This window comes from Candoia aspera, chromosome 1, assembly GCF_035149785.1.
Source record: "Candoia aspera isolate rCanAsp1 chromosome 1, rCanAsp1.hap2, whole genome shotgun sequence".
NCBI classification, from domain to species: Eukaryota; Metazoa; Chordata; class Lepidosauria; order Squamata; family Boidae; genus Candoia; species Candoia aspera.
The window spans coordinates 103761794-103776681 of NC_086153.1; the positions used below are offsets into that span (position 1 = coordinate 103761794).

General features: G+C 38.4%; 1 protein-coding gene across 5 annotated transcripts in view; it reads left to right on the plus strand.

Annotated features, from left to right (window-relative positions):
* Positions 1-14888, plus strand: part of FYN (FYN proto-oncogene, Src family tyrosine kinase) — a 140082-nt gene that overhangs the window by 80699 nt on the left and 44495 nt on the right. For all 5 annotated transcript variants that reach the window (XM_063311043.1, XM_063311062.1, XM_063311070.1 and 2 more), the window contains one exon: positions 14501-14621. The gene's annotated coding sequence lies outside the window, so the exon portion shown is untranslated. The remainder of the gene's footprint in view (positions 1-14500; positions 14622-14888) is intronic.

Below are 14888 nucleotides of genomic sequence, written 5' to 3' on the forward strand. Positions count from 1 at the left end.
CTCTCAGTGCCCTCATGAATTCATGCAGGCTGCTCAGCTCCAGGGCCATGGCATCATGCAATTGCACAAACCACTCAGCAGCAGGTCCCCGGAGTCTGGCGCCGATCTGGCTCACTTTCTTGTACTCAGTGGGGAAGCAAGATCCATATTCCTTCATGTATATGGACACGTTTGTCAAGAAGAATGCCAACCGTCGTGGGTCTTCATCAAACTTAACTTGTATGTCCTTTGGGGTTGCACCCTGTGTCACCCTGCTGGGCAGAGCTTTTCCCCAGTCACCTTGGCTCTCTGGGTGGCCTCCACTCCGCCGGCGCCTCACTGGGGATTCAAAATTCCGGGTTGGGTTTAGGGTACGCCGCCTTCCTCGTGAGTCCGGCGACGCCACCCTGGATAGCTGAGTTGAGATTTCTGCCAAGGGGTACACCATGGTCTCCAGGGTTCTCAATACCTGCTGCAACACCACTTCCATGGCAGACATCCTTGCCTCCAAATTCCACATTTCTTGCGGAGTTCCATGGGGGTCTGGAATGGTCCCATGCGACCCCGGACTCTGCACCCTTACTTGTGCCTCCACGGGTGGAGGGGCCCTCCCCTCTTCTTCTCTGGCACCGATCTGGGAAGGACCCATCTGTGGTTCTTTGATAATAATGCTCGGCGTCTGAGGCTCTCTTACGAAATTGAGGGAGTGGAGGGCACTTTCCAACTCTGTCGTGTTGAGCTGGGGTTCCATCTCGCACTCGCTGCCTCCGCTCCCTGAGCTTTCCTCTGTCTCAATTTTTTCTTCTTCCACTTTGGGATACAGCACGGTCCTCTCCGATGACGGTATAGGCGATGGCTGCTTAGCCCAGGACTTTCCGTGTTTAGGCATGGTTCGTCAACTCTCAGCTGATTACTTGCTCAGGAAGTTTTCAAAAATACAGATTTGCAGCTTAATGTCAGCACCTGATCATTCGAGCATTCACACAATCACAGTCAGGAGGCTGGGATTCCTTTAACTGTTTTAATGAAGTGACTGCAAGAAGATCAAACCAGTCCATCCTCCAGGAAGTAAAGCCAGACTGCTCACTTGAGGGAATGATATTAAAGGCAAAACTGAAATACTTTGGCCACATAATGAGAAGACAGGACACCCTGGAGAAGATGCTGATGCTAGGGAGAGTGGAAGGCAAAAGGAAGAGGGGCCAACCAAGGGCAAGGTGGATGGATGATATTCTAGAGATGACAGACTTGTCCCTGGGGGAGCTGGGGGTGTTGATGACCAACAGGAAGCTCTGGCATGGGCTGGTCCATGAAGTCATGAAGAGTCGGAAGCGACTAAACGAATAAACAACAAAATGAACGGTACAGAAGGCAAGCTGCAAATAAAGATTTCCCGCTCAAACTTAACTTAAAACTACATTCCCTTAGTTAGTCCCCTTTCCCATGAAACCATGTCACTCCCCCTCCCATCCAGATGGTATTCCTGGCATATCTCAACCCCATGTCCTTGATGTGCTCCATAGCCATAATAAACCACTTCACACTCCAACTTCACACCCCCTCCCATCTGGCAACATGGGAGAAGGAAATGATGGGAGATGCTCCGATAAGGGTTTCTGTGAAAACTTTGATTGGGGAATCTGACATCCAACAAAATTCTTACATTATCTTTTATTTGTATTTTGGGTAAAAATCCACATTGGTCATGATGAATAACATCCTACAAAATTATTTTCAACCTTTCTGCTAGTACTGATGCAAATATCTTATAATCACTATTTAGCAATGATACTGGTCTATAACTCCTAATTGAATAGGGATCCTGTCCTTCTTTTAATATAAGACTAATATTTGCTTCTTTCCATGTATCAGGTATATGTAATCCCAAGATAATTGAATTCATTAGTTCCTTAAAAGGTCTGATAATCTGTTCACTAAAACATTTGTAATATTTTGCGGAGAGTCTATCTGATCCTGGTGTTTTTCCTAACTTAAGTTTCTTTATAGCTTCTAAAATTTCTAATTCCATTATAGGGTTATTCAATATTAGTCTCTGATTTTTGAAAGTTTTGGGAGTTTTTGATTCACTAAATACTCTTCAATTTTCTCTGCTGAAATTTCCTGTTTTTGATATAGATTGGAGAAAAAATTATAAAAGTTTTTTAATTTTTTTATTTTCCACTAATTCTACATTACCTTCTTTTATTTTAATAATCATTTTCTTCTCTCTTTCTTTTCTTAATTTGAAGGCCAACCATCTTCCTGGTTTATTAGCATGTTCAAAGTATCTTTGCTTGGCATATTGTAACTTTCTTTTAATTTCTTTTACCATTAGCAAACTTGCTGATGTAGTAATTTAAGCTGGTAAAGAATATTATTATCTGATGGTTTTTCTTGTCTGATCTATAACCCTTTGTATTTTCTGTTGAAATTTTTTCTTTATAATTCTATTACGATATATCAATTGCCCCCTCATAACTGCTTTGCTTGCATCCCAAACAGTTTTTAAATCAACTTCATTATTTAAATTTATCTCAAAAAACTCTTTTAATTTTCTTTTACAATCCTCTAAAACTTCTTCTTTTCTCAGAATAGTTTCGTTTAATGTCCACCGGAAGGTTACTAGATGTTTCTTAATTACCCTACTTACAGGATTATGGTCAGAAATTTTTCTAGGTAAAATATCAACTTTCAAAATCTTATTAGCTAGATCTGTTGAGGTCCAAATCATGTCTATTCTTGAAAGAGATTTATATCTTTCCGAATGGAAGGTATATTCTCTTGCTAGACCATTTTTATGTCTCCAGGCATTGATTAATGCCAGATTTTCCATTAAATCAAAGAAAGACTTTGGTAGCTTCCCCTGTTTCATTTTATTTTGTTTCTCTGATATTCTGTCTAGTGGTGGTGGTGTGACTCCATTCCAGTCACCTAACAGACATCAGTTTATGTACAAATAAGCTGATAACTCCTCTAGAAGTTTCAAATAAAATTAATTTTTCCCCTCATTTGGAGCATATACTCCCACTACCATCATTTTCATACCATTTAACTCTTAATTCAATTTCCACATATCTACCATGCTCACCTACAAATATTAATTGAGGTTTCAGATATGGTTTAACATAAATTACTGTTCCATTAATTTTCTTTTCATCTGCTGAAACAAATTCCGGTCCCAAGTTCTTATTTGTTAAATATTTTATATCTTTTTTTCTTATGTGTGTCTCTTGTAGACAGATCACATCATATTTTCATTTGCTTAAATAATGATACCCTTTTTTCCTTTTTTGTGGGGCATTTGCACCATTTGTATTCCAAGTGAGAAAATTTAAATCCCTATTTATGCAATTACTTGTTCTAAGTCTCTCCCTGTAGAAATCATTTCTTCTCTAGCTAATACTCCTTTTCTTTTGAGTCTACCTGCCTCTTTTTCCAAACCCTTTCTATCTCTCTCTAAAAAACTCTTAGCTTTGGAGATTGTAGTCAGTTTAAACCTTTTTTGTTGAAATGTGATGCTCAGTCCTTCTAATCTTTCCCAACAGAAAGGCACATTATTTCTTTTCAAAATATCTGTCAAAAAACCATATTCCTTCCTTTTCTTTAAAATCCTCATTGGTATTTCTTTTAACACAGTAATCTCAACTCCAGCAATATTAAGTTTGGTATCATAGTTTGTCTGTAGGATTAAGTCCCTCACTTTCCTTCTAGAAAATTCCACTAGCACATTTCTTGGTCTATTATGTATTTCGGCATATTTAAAACTTACACAAAAATCTTCTCTATTTCATCATTCATTTTATCTTCTTCCCAACCTATTGCTGTAGCTAAGGCTTTTCCTTTAACTCATAATCTTTAAACTCCAGTATTCCCCTCAGTCTTAAACAGAATTATTTATCTTGTAGTTCTAATAGTGCAAGCCTGTCCAATCAGTTTCTCTTTCAGTTTCTAACCAATCCACTCTGTCATTGACTTTTTCATCTCTCCCTCCCATTTCTCTTCCATTTTCTCTAATCTTTGGTCCAATCTCCTTTCCAAATCAGTAAATTTTCATTCCAATGATTGATTAACATTCTGAATAATCATCTGTGAGGTTCTACAGGTATATTCCTCAAACATAGCCTTCATCCAATCCCCCTCCCCCAACCCACATCTAGTTTGTTTTCTAGTATTCATAATTTAATTTAATTTATTTCCCGTTCAACTTCCACTTTTAGTCTCCTTCTTTAGCCTTAACCTTAACCAAAAAGAGGCAGGCAGTAATGGCGTTTCTATACAGCTCTAGCTGTTTCACAGCTCCTGCTTTGATCAAAAAGTCCTTTTAATTACATGAAAAAACCCTCAATAAAGTCTCAAAATAATGCAGAGCTCACCAAGAGAAAATTACTTTCTATAACAACAGATAGTCTCTTCCAGCTTCACAATTAAATTAATCCATAATTCGTTTGGAGGTTAGGTGGCTGGGCATAACATTCTTAAAAAAGACTTTAGGCACAGCTTCTATTTGCTGGTACTCACGCTTCCCAGCTGGCTCTCCTGATCAATTGCCAGGCCGCATTCTCTCGATGTTCGCCAGCTGTCTGGAAGGCAAATAGAGTGCTTCGTTGGCTTCCCCCATCCCGGAGATTGCCTCGTCTTCGGAAAGAAAGGGTTCCTAAGACTCTGGATTCCCTGCTGCCCTGTAGGTCCTAGCTAAGAAACTACACTAGGACTGTCTGTCTGCCATTGCTCCTTAACCGGAAGTCCAGCTGCAGTGAAAAATATCTCATGCCTAAATTTCTCCTTAAAGGCTCTTATAGCCTGGTCTTGTTCAGTGTTGTGTGGAATATTTAAAAATCATAAATTATTTCTGCGAAATTGACCCTGTGGACAAGTCAGATCATCTTGAATATCTTTACTTTCAACACTTGTTTCAATGTCTGTGGTGTGTTGTTTATCAGAATGTTCAAACTTTGTGATTCTTGTTCCATGTGAAACAATCACTAAGATTTTCATCTCTGGCATTTTCTCACCTAAATAATCAAGTCTCGACTTAATCTCCAAGAACAATTGTTTCACCATTTCCATTGTGGTTTCTACGTACATAAATTCAGTCATTCTAAAAGATACAAATCATGGGGGAAAGCTTTTAAGCTGATCAACAACTGCACCTAATTTGTTTCTGTGTGGTTTTTCCTGCTGCTTTCTCTTTGGGTCAGGAATAAATTCAGTTTTGGGTTCTTCAGATGAGTAAGAACAGTAAAGTTCTTATGAAGAATAATTTAAATGAAGAAACAAAGCAGTCAAAAGAGATATATCCTTAACCTCACAGAGGACCAAGATTTTAAATTCAACCTATTGCAATGCCAAGGAGAACTCTATTTTATATTGATTTTAAGTAGCTAGTTGTATTCTTCCTGAGAATAAGAAATCAAATTGAAGTCCTGATGATGTATTTATGTTTAGGATTCTACTATCTTTAATTACCATGAAGTAATAATGCTGGAAACATTATAAATTATTTCTGTTTAGCTGTAAATATGCCTTTGCGAATTTGTGTTGAATATTGGTCCTTTGCAAATGTCTTCTTAGTTTCTCTTTTAAGTGTACATTACAGGATTGTTTGTACACAATGCTTTTTTTTACAATGAATTTAATAAAGTTAGCTTTATAAAATGAAACAGCAAAGTCACTCTTCCAGAAAATATGACCCTTGAATATCTGAGTAGTCATCATCAGAAAGTCAACAATGATCTTCTGTTAAGGAGAATCATTCTAAATAATATGGCCACTTTGCAATGTTAGCTCTACATTTTTGTGCCAGCAGTGATTTTCATCAGGAAACCAGTGTTCTACTCTGGATAAGAATTATGATCAGTGGTAAAGTCCCATATGGCTGTTCTCTCAATTGAAGCTGCGTCTTTTTAAAGGGAAACTTAATAAGCAGTTACTTTACTTCCAACACTCAAGCATTAGTACAGCATTTTTCATTCACAATTTGCAATCCCTCTAAATCCTAGATTGGCAAATATTTCAATACAAGATAGAGGAAGAAAAAATGAGATCAGCATAAGACCATAGTACTTTTTCTTTACTTTGGATAATATTCCTATATATTTTTTAAAAAGAAATGTGTCCATTTGTGGACACATGCACCCTCCATATCTGATAAATAGAACAGTTGTGTACATACTAGCTATTGTTCAGAATTGCCCTGGGAAGCAAATACCACATCATAGAAAACATGAGTAGGAAGATGGGCCATACAAAGAAAGTTTTTGCAATGTGTAATGGAAAAATATGACTTCCACTAAGTTTTTACATTTCTGCTGTAAAGGAAACAACAACAAAAAAGTACGGTTTTGTTTAGAAATGTAGGCATGCTACAAGTTTTTTTTCCAGAAATGTATTTTTAATTAATTATATGTAAGCAGGTGGTAGATGCCATCAATATACACATGTTAAGGTTTTGCATTTTTAAGTTTTGTATGTGTACAGTATTGAGCATGCATTGTTTTAAGCAACTGCTGTTTGAATATGTAATTAAAATTACAGTCAGGACCAGAAATATTGGAACAAGGATAACTGTTTTGGCATTTGGCCTCTGTTTACCACCACACTGAAGTTGAAAGGAAGCACACCCAGATGGGAGCAAAGTGAGGACTTTCAGCTGTAATTCAAGGGGTTTGACAAAAGTGGGGCACTAACCATTCAGGAAGTACAGCCAGTGGCATGCACACACCCCCATCATTGGTGGCTCATAAGTAATGGAACAAAAGAACATCATTACAAACTTAAGGATCACCTTTAGTACCTGGATGAAAATCCTTTGCAGTCAATGACTGCCTGAAGTCTGGAACCCATGGACATGACCAAATGCTGAGTTTCCTTTCTCAAGATGCTTTTCCAGGCCTTTACTGCAGTTGCCTTCAGCTGCTGCTTGTTTGCGGGTCTTTCTGCCTTCAGTCTTGTCTTCAGTAAGTGAAAAGCATGCTCTATTGGGTTGAGATCAGGTGACTGACTTGGCCATTGAAGAACATCCCACTTCTTTGCCTTGAGAAACTCTTGGGTAGCTTTTGCTGTATGTTTTGGGTCATTATCCATCTGCAAGATGAAGCAGCGTCCTATCAGTTTGGCAGCATGTGGCTGAATCTGAGCAGAAAGTAAAGCCCTAGACACTTCAGAATTCATCCTGCTGCTTTTATCAGCAGTCAGGGCATCAAGAAACACCAGTGACCCAGTTCCACTGGCAGCCATACATGCCCATGCCATAACACTGCCTCCACCATGTTTGATAGTTGATGTGGTATGCTTTGTATCATGAGCTGTTCCTTTCCTTCTCCATACCTTTCTCGTCATTCTGGTGCAAGTTAATCTTGGTTTCATCAGTCCAAAGAATCTTATTCCAGAGCTGGGCAGGCTTTTTTAGGTGTTTGCTGGCAAAGTCTAATCTGGCCTTTCTGTTCTTGACCGTTACCAGTGGTTTGCACCTTGTTGTGAAGCCTCTGTATTTACATTCATAAAGCTGTCTCTTGGCTGTAGATGTTGGCAATGACATGCCTACCTCCTCAAGAGCGTTCTTGACCTGCCTAGATGTTGTGAAAGGGTTCCTCTTTACCATGAGCAGAATTCTGTGGTCATCCACTTTAGTTGTCTTCTGTGGTCTTCCAGGCCATTTGCTGTTGCTGAGCTTTCCAGTTAATTCCTTCTTTTTCAGGATGTTCCAAACTGTTGTCTTGGCCCAATGTTTTTGCTATCTCTCTGATGGGTTTATTTTGTTTTCTCAGCCTAATGATGGCCTCCTTCACTCGTATGGACACCTCTTTGGACCTCATGTTGAGAGTTCCAGTGAACAGCTACCAAACGTAAATGTAACACTCAGAACCACCTCCGGGACTTTTATCTGCTTGATTGGTCATGGGGTACCCAGGAAACAGGCCACACCTGGCCATGCAGCTGCTTGTCAGCCATTCATTCCATTACTTATGAGCCACCAATGATGGGGGTGTGTGCATGCCACTGGTTGTACTTCCTGAATGGTTAGTTCCCCACTTTTGTCAAACCCCTTGAATTACAGCTGAAAGTCCTCACTTTGCTCCCATCTGGATGTGTTTCCTTTCAACTTCAATGTGGTGGTGTACAGAGGCCAAATGCCAAAACGGTTATCCTTGTTCAATTATTTTTGGTCCTGACTGTACATAAGTGGAACAGGCTGCCATGTGAAGTAGTAAGTTCTCTCTCATTGGAGGTCTTCAAAGAGTGGCTGGGTGGCTATCTGTCAGAGATCTAGTGGATCCTGCACTGAGCAGGGAGTTGGATTGGATAACCTCTAAATCCCTTCCAAGTCTATGATCTATCCCACTACTGCCACCCCAAAAAATCATTATTTTCCAAGAACATATTCTCCGGTCATTAGATTTGTCTAGTGTGGTTCGTTATCGCATCATACAAATTCTACAACTGCTTTCCATCTACCAAATCTGGATACTGGCTGAATTTTTTTAATTTCAGAAAGGAGGGAGCAATCACTGTAGGTTCCTTTGCTAAAACATTTCTTTATAGCGCTTACCTAATTATCTGTAACCATTTTACCTTAATACTATAACTTAAAGTTTTCTGCCCACCCTCCCAGACCTACCATTAGTCAAAGTAAATGAAATTGCCTCATACGGCACCTGAACCTTCCTGCTGTTTGTCTTAGGTAAATTAACGGAGGTAGGTACATTGCAAGGCCTGATGTGGTCCTCTAAACTAGCCTGCACTGCACTGCAGATTTTATCCCATCATTGAGTCTTTTGAAGTAGGATTCAGATGCATATTCTATATGTGAAACAACCAAGCAGGATCTTCTGTACTGCTACATTAGGATCTCACTTTGAAATTCTATCTGTTTCAGGACTGGGCAGTGTTGAGCTTCAGGGCTTAGTGACTGTGTTCTAGACAACAGATTTCCTGATGTTTCACCAGCAACTGTGGCTGGCATCTTCAGAGGCAAAGTGGTCTGACACATACTAACTCTGAAGCCTAACGCTGCCCAACAGATACCAGTCGTGAAATCCTACATCAGTTTCAGGATTCTTTGCAGTGAGAAGCAATATAAATGTACTTTTAATACAAATACATAAATAATAGAGTTGCCATATCTCCTACATAGTTATGCATTTTCAGACTCTTTCAAGGCCAAATTATGGCATATTTATTTATAAAATGATTTATACATTTATGCTAAGAGCATCAGGGCTATGTTTTCCCCTGTAAACCCAATAGACTGAAAAGTAGACCACCAACAATAACAACAAAAAACCCACTAGATAAGAGGTAAAGTTTCCAGAGCAAGACTCCTTATTTCTTTAAAGATACACTATATATATATATATATATATTCATTCGTTCATTTATTCATATTCATTTATTTTTCTATTGAAACCTGTTTTAGGACACACTACAACACATATTTCTCACTATAAAATGGGGAAAATTGTATCATCTTCCTTAATCTGATCCCATCCAGATCCCCATGCTATCTAGGAATTATGAAATTTATATCTAGAAAGCAAGATTGGGGAAAGCAGTTATAAATAATTTTCTTTACAAATAAGTCCTTGACCATTGACATGTACTTCACTGAAATGTTTTGTCTTTAACTCTAGTAACTGAAACATGTAATTCAGCTTCTAAACAAAGTATATTTCCACTTACTCAGGTACTTTTATTGAAAGAATTATGATTGCTGCTTACCATTGTGTTCTCTGGGATTTATTCCAGAAATAAAAATGAGTTATAGATAACAGTTGCCACAGGTCAGATAATTCCCATCCTCTCCATCTCAAGTCCAGCCTTGCCTGCAGATCTCAGCCTTGCCTAGACACTCCAGTCCAGTCTTGTTTCCAGATCCAAGTCTTGCCTGGAACGCTCCAGCCAAGTCCAGCCTTATCTCCAGAACCAAGCCTTGCCTAGATACTTCAGCCCAGCCTTGTCTAGCCTCCGTGTATCAGCCTGATCCAGCCTGCGTGCCAGGGCACAACTCTGAGTGTTCAGCCTCTCCTTTGCCATGCACTCTAGCTCCTTCCAATCTTGCAGCTTCAATTAGAGGATTGGCTGAGTTCTGCCTCACTGTCTTGCCACGGTCTGACCCTGCAGTGTTGCCTGAGTGTCCCTTGCCACCTGGGTGGACTTTATTGTTTTATACAGTCTAATCTATTGCAAGAACTTTTGGTATTGTAAATAATTAATTCAATAAAGAATTTTATTAGTAAATCTGCCTGGCTGTCTCATAGTCTGAACAGGACATCACAATCACTTTTGAGAGCGAGAGCCCTGATAGACTGCACCCTGGGTTGTCCTCTTCTCTCTCTCCAGGCAGACCAGGAAGGAAAGCCAGGCATACAGTCAGTACCTTGCGGATGTTTGAGGCATTTCATCTCTTGAAACCCCCTGAAATTCCCTCCCAAAATGGGCCCTGTCCTCACCCGCTTTCATAGTGCAGTCCTTGACATCCGTATAAAGCCTAGTGGACTGTTGAGCCAATAGAAGTTGTGTTCAAATCTTTTTTTTTTTTTTTTGAGATTTGGAGTGCTAGTTAGTAACAGCTAAATTTAATTCTTTTGGGGGATGAAACTGAGGGAGTGGTGGAGGCCTGGAAACTTTTAGTCCTGATTATGAAGAATTTCCTTCTAAAATGCCAAGCCAGTGATTGCTAATCATATTCTAGTGGATGCAGTCCCTGCATTTATTAGCATTTCAGTTAAAATATGATACATGGTTGCAGCATCTGAACTGTAAAACCTCAAAAATCCTGGAAGGAAATAATGAGGATTTAAATTTAAATCATTGCACACCAGTTGCATGATTTAAGAGCCCACTATGCCATTATTTGACAATGCAGTGTTGTACATCAGATATTTCAAGCATAAGATAAGGGGTGAGCTCAAAATAGAGGTTTGTAGTGTTTGAATCAGTGCTTCGAAAATTATATTAAAAGTTGGCCTCTTGAACAGTAAGTTTGGTCACCCAGAGAAATCTGTAGAAAGGGAAAGAAGAACATTAACACAAGATTCCAAAATTGTCCAAGCGTAAAAAAAAGATGCCAATGTTGGCTTGCAAAGATTTTGGTCCATTGAATTAGACTATTGTAGTGTTTTGAAATAAAAATTTACTACATTGCTGTATGATATGCTGATGTCACTAAAATTTTACTGAAATATTTTTGGTCTTGCCAAGCCTTAGCTCACATTTTGACTTATTTCATAGCTGGCAGTATAGGAGCAAATTGTTTTACAGATGCTCTTAACCTGTAGAATACTGTTGTCCACAGAATCTAGTCAGTCAGCATTATAGTCAGATAAGTTTTTATAGCAGACTAATGTTTGTAACTGTAACCCATGGAGATTATCCAGATTCTTAGTAATATCCTATATAGCAGAAGTAGAACTATTTCTGGGGAATTTTTGAACAGTATCTTGCTCAATTAAACCAGTCATTAATAAATTAGTTATTAAATAGAAAGCAGTAATACATTTCCTGATTATAACATTTAAGTTTTAAGAAGCATGAACAGATTTACTGTTATCTCATGCACCCCCTGGAAGCTGCATTTCTTTCTGTCACCACCAGAATTTTAATCTCATTATTGAGCAAGTCATTTTATCTGCATGATTTCTCTGCTAAATCAACTCAACAGTATTGTCAGCAGTGAAATTTGCCCCTAGGATGACCAGTACAGATTTCAGGGTTTCAGCCAGAGAAAGCTATGGCTGCCACTCAATTAAAGCTAATCATACATTAAAGTAAAGAACATCTGCATGTTCATTTGCATATGAATAAAACAATGTCTCTGAAAAGTCACTGTGTTCCAATAGAAGAGAGTATATGTAGCTCAGGGCTGAATTGTGGAGTCCTTGGTGCTCTCTGAGCTTGGTTGTTCATGTTGCTTGGTGGGCAACTTTTTTTACTACTGGGAGCTGTACTTTAAAAAAAATTGAGGGATTTTGTGGCTGGTAGTCTCATTATGTCACTGGGTTGGGTAGGGCCAGAGTTTCGTCCCTTTTTTATACTTCGATTCTCCTCAAAAAAGAAAATAGTGATCGGGGAAGGGGCTTCAGGGATTTTTAAGAGGTAACTTGGAAGCCTTCAAAATGTCAGACTATATCTGGGGTGCTCTGAAGGGAAAAGGAGGCAATAACTAAGAGTTACAAATATCTACATAAAAAGGAAATAAGCGTAGGTAGTTGCAGGTTAACTCCAAGGTGCCCTCTGGAGCTCAGTATTGAATTGCTCATTCCTTTAAATTAAATTACTTTAAATACTCATTCCTTTAAATCTGTATGCTTCTTTTGGTTAAAACAGTGGCCTGGAAGGGTTGGAATTCAGTTTACAGTATTATGAGGGGTAAAATCCCCTTTCTTGAAGTGACCCCTTGAAATTTACTTTGGCCTATATTATTGTAGCCTTTTCACTTTTGCCAGGCTGTTGCATTCTTAAAGCCTTTTTGCACTTTTTGATGTTTGTTTCCTGTCCAGTTGTTCCTAAATAGTTTTCCTGCATTCTTTCACCAAGTTCCATTTTCAGTATGGATTATCTGCAGTTCTGTGGCTTGTAAATTAGAATCTAGACCTCTCTATCCACAGTGATGGTTTCTACTTAACCACAGTTTGGGGCTTGTTACTGCATCTTTACTCATGCACACAGGGCAGACTGGTGTTTGTGTACTGTATGTGTAAGTACTTTTCCTAAAAAGAGGTTTTGCTATCTGCCATTTGTTCTCTGCAGAATGGCTAGAATGGAACTCCTGTGAACTCTACATATTCATTTGCTTTTTTGTAATCTATTACAGATAGTCCTCTGTAACCTCTCATTCAGCAACCATTCGAAATTACGATGGCACTGAACGAGGAGACTTACAGCCGGTCCTCAGACTTGTGGCCTTTGCAGCATCCCTGCAGTCAAGTGATCACAATTTGGGCACTTGGCAACTGGCGCGCAATTACAACAGTCACAGTGTCCCCCCGGTCACATGATCACCATTTGCGACCTTCACTGCCAGCTAAATAAAAACATATTTTTACTATGCTAAGCTAATCAATAAAAGAAAAGTAGAAATGCTTGTAGCAGCATTAAAGGTTTGAACTAAACTTAAAATTGATAAGTATAACAATAATATTAAAAAAAAGAAAGAGAACTTGGGAGAAAAAGAGAGGGAAAGGCCTGGAAATTATGTGATAAACAGAAGAACTCCAAAAAATAAAAGTAATGAAGAATTCAGAAAAAGAAAACAGTAAACACTTAGCAGCTAATATTTTATCCACAATCTCTATCTTGAGGAGACTTTGACTTTGGCTGGAACATTTGACCTGGTTTTTGGTCGTCTTCCATCCATGTTTCCCATCCTGTGCTTTTGTAACATCTTGCCAGTAAAAAGTTCTGGAGAATTTGGAAGACAGCTAATTCATTATTATAACGTTTTCATTTAGCATGATAATAGTATTCCTCAATTGTGGAGATTACCTTAGTATAGTCTTTCCCAATAGTGTTGTTATCTGGCTATTGTTTGGGAGGAATATTACTGCAAAAATTTCCAGTCCATTCAGCCATTATGGCATGTTGTCTTTAGGGAGAAATAATATATCTGCAATAATGCACAGTAAGATTCATTCTGATTTTTAGAATATTGGGTAGTAATACGACATAAATCAGGAAAATGCTTTTTAAAAAACATTTTAATGTCCTTTGTTAAGAGCATGAAAAGAAGTAGAAATGAGTGTCTTTTGAAATGTTCCTTAAAACTCGAAATGTAATATACCAAAATGGGCTGAAATTCCAAGACAATGTATTGCAATAGTATAAATTTCAACAGTGAACAGTGAAGCTTCCTGATCTATATTTCTGCTTCAAATCAAAGGAATGTTCCTACTTTTTAAGAGTTAAGTGAATTTGCCACCGAATTCACAGCAATATTCCACTATTATAAAGTTTGTGTTTCATTCAAGTTCAAATCCATTTACATAAAAATCTAAGGGGGAGAAAGTAAAATAATAATAATTTGGAGATTTCTCAGTTTATAAATTCGTTTGGTTCTCACTTAAGCAAAAATAAAAACTATGTTTTTAGGTCTGTGGGTTTTTTAAAAAAAATGAATTATACTTGTCTATGTTACTCTACCAGTTTAGATCTGTTTTTTCCCTTGTCTGAAATGGGTACAAAGCAAATGAAAAAGAATTCCTATTGAAAAAAGGGGGGGGATGGAAGAGTCCCTACCACTCATGGAAATATTTGGCAATGAAACTCCGCACAAACTGAGAAAAGCGGCCATGTGGCCTTTTGTTAAGACTGTGGAGGTAGGCCGAATGGAGAGTTTTTTATCACGCCTGCTCAAACAGCCACTTTGTGCTAATGTGTTTTCTTGTGGATTTGCCAGGTGACCTCTGACTCACAGGCACCCAGCCAGTTCCACCACAGTAACTGTTCCTTAAACAAGCATAGCAAGTGAAGTCAGTTTTTGCTACTGCTTTCCAGATGGAACACTGACTTTCCTGTTTCTTTCAAGCTTGTGGTGAATATATCCTAGATTTAAACAAACAAACAAACAAAGTACCTCAATGCAAGACTAAAAGATTGCTCACAGAACACCAGAACTAAGAAGATTGCTTTTGATGAGGTTTTGCAAGGTATTTTTTTCCCGTGTGTGTCACTCTTCATACTATTGGACTTTTGTCCTATGGAGTACTAATTAGTTTTTAGTACATGTATAATGTAGGATAGTTTTGTAAGTTAGGGATTTTAGGTCTGAAGTTAATTCAGTTCGTGATATACAATCAGTCCTGAGATTAATATGCAAAGGAGTAATCATCTGGGCTTGTTCCTGATTTTTCCCCCAAAGAAAAGGAACACAGCCAGAACTGTTGCAACAACATTGTACTCAATGGCAGGAAATA